Source organism: Lactuca saligna, chromosome 2 (assembly GCF_052625555.1).
Source record: "Lactuca saligna cultivar CGN05327 chromosome 2, ASM5262555v1, whole genome shotgun sequence".
Classification (NCBI taxonomy): Eukaryota; Viridiplantae; Streptophyta; class Magnoliopsida; order Asterales; family Asteraceae; genus Lactuca; species Lactuca saligna.
This window is the reverse complement of record NC_136418.1, coordinates 8,202,890-8,205,608: the sequence shown is the minus strand read 5'-3', so window position 1 is coordinate 8,205,608 and position 2,719 is coordinate 8,202,890.

Below are 2,719 nucleotides of genomic sequence, written 5' to 3'. Positions count from 1 at the left end.
GTTTTGAGAAAATGTATGTCATTCGAAAGTTCATGTGCGTTTTCCAAAAAATCCAATATTTTCTTATGAGTGTATGAAATGAGTATGAGTGTTTGTTGTATAAATTGTATGTATTTGAACCAGGAAAATCCTATATTTTCCTACAAGTGAAATGCAGTCTCAAATGACCAAGACCGTAACCTGTAAGCAACTATGACATGCTCAAAAGAATGATGTTGTAAATCGTTATTGTACCAAATGAATGTGTTTGAACCAGGAAAATCCTATGTTTTCCTAAAAGTGAGGTGTAGTCTTATATGAACCAAGACCATGAATGTAAGTAAATATGCCATACTTAAACTGAGAATGTATAGTTTTATTATTAAAATAAAACTAGTTGTGGAAGTGTTTATCCTAAATTCTGAACATGCTGATAATACCCTAGAATATAGTTATTACCCCCCCCCCCCCCCCCCCCGAGCAAGATTGAGTTATGTATTACTACGTGTACCAGTCATTGTTTTCGCGTGTTGTGAGTTCCTCATAACCATACTAGACGCAGTACTTAATGTTGACATTTGTCACCCCGGGGACTGTAGCTAACAGTCAGGGTGCGGAGTCGTCAGCCCCGTATAGATCTATACACACTTGTCACGCTATCCCTCCAAGAGACTCTGGTTATAGGTGGGGACTTTCGTTTGGTACAAACAAAGCCATATGAAATCACATGATTGCTAACAACAAGTTCACGAGTAATATGATGAAAAATCGTTTGTATGAAATGATTTCCTTTTCTACTGTGTTACAAAGGCGTGATGATGAGTTGTGTTTTCTTGTAAAAGCATCATGTTATAGTTGAAATGGTTACCCTTGATATGATGTAGTATGCAAACATATAAATAAAACATATTTCTATTTATAAAACATATTGTATCCCAAGAGGGTAAAGTTGTGTTGTGAGGTGTTTTGCATGATAACAACTTCATATGATAGTTGAAATAACAATACGAAAAGTATAGCAAAAGATTGGTGTTTCACACGATTTTAACTATGTGTTTACTTGTATCCCCCCCCCTAAAGGTGTTTCAAAAGCATTTAAAGTGTGGTTGTAGGGGTATGAACTCACTTGTTAGGAGTGACAATTTGATGATAATAAGGCTTTCCTCGGCAGCATTTCGACTGGAAAGAAGTTAATTTCTTAGAAATCTCGAGACTTTGAGACTTGCATCGTGTGTTGGGGGTGTTATCGGGCCTTTGGGTAGTTTAGAGGGGCTTAATAGTGTGTAGAAGTAGGAGAAAGGATAGAAATGAACAACCAAAGCCGGCTGGCCTCAAATTCTTATTTATAAGGTGAATTTTGGGTCTCACGTCGTGAGCTTTATATACTCACGTCGTGAGTCTACTCCCAATTCGCTCATGGCATGCGTCACGCGTCAAGTGGCTCTGGAAGGGTCATTCAGACTGCTCACGTCGTGAGTTTTAAGGCTCACGTCGTGAGTCTTATACGTAGACTTGTCTTCTGCATTCTAGGCCTGAAAAGTGGTGATTTGACTCCTCGCGTCGTGAGAAATGATGCTCACGTCATGAGTTCAGTTAAATTAGGGTTTCTGACACGCGTCCTGCTCTCAGATAGTTGTATCTTCGGAAGGCCATAACTTTTGCATACGAGCTCCGTTTTTGACGTTCTTTATATCTACGCGAAGGTGGAGACATACTCTACCACTTTCATTAAGATAATTAAGGCTAAACGGTAGTCTATCTTAAACTCACTTTTTACACTAAACTACGCTTTGTCGGTTTTGTCACGGATCTTTGATTGGTCATAACTTCTTCGTTATAACTCGGATTTTAGTGTTCTCTATAGTTTCGAAAACCTTGTTACGATATATACCACTTGGTATATCCCAATTATGGTTTTATAGAATTTAAATTTTGACCCTAATTTCGTTGGTGTTACAAAGCTACCCGCTTAGAGATCACATATGTTGTGAATGTTTTAAGTCAATTTGATGCAGATCCCAGACAAACCCACCTTGATGCAGCTCATCATGTCTTACAGTACCTTAAATCCACTCCTGGACAAGAGATTCTTCTTCGTCACGGCGGAGGATACAATATTACAACATACAGTGATTCCGACTGGCTTGGCTACCCACTTTCTAAACGATCTAGGACAGGTTACGTCCTTCTCTTAGGGGGGTCGGGGGGGGGGGGGGGCTCCTAATTTGTGGAAAAAGAAAAAACAGTCCGTCATTCCGTGCTCTTCTGCCGAGGCGGAATATTTCTCAATGGCATCCATTGTCAGTGAGCTCTTATGGATGCGTTGGCTTCTAAGTGAACTCGATCTTACCATTGATGGACCATCTCCTTTGTTTTGTGATAACCAGACAACTAGACACATCGCCAATAACTCGATTTTCCACGAAAGAACCAAACACGTAGAGATGGATTGCTACTTCGTTCGTGAAAGAGTTGAAAGTGAGGAAGTGAGTGTTCTTCCCATCTCTTCGAAGATGCAAATAACAGATTTATTTACGAAAGGACTAAGAGCTCATCAACTTAATCTTCTTCTTGGCAAGCTGAACATTAACATCCATGCTCCAGCTTGAGAGGGAGTATTGAAGACTGTATATTGACCATATATGGGTCCTTATATTTTCCTTATTTTCTCCTATTTTTCCTAGGTCTTTCTTGTATGTACCCTATATATATATATATATATATATATATATATATATAT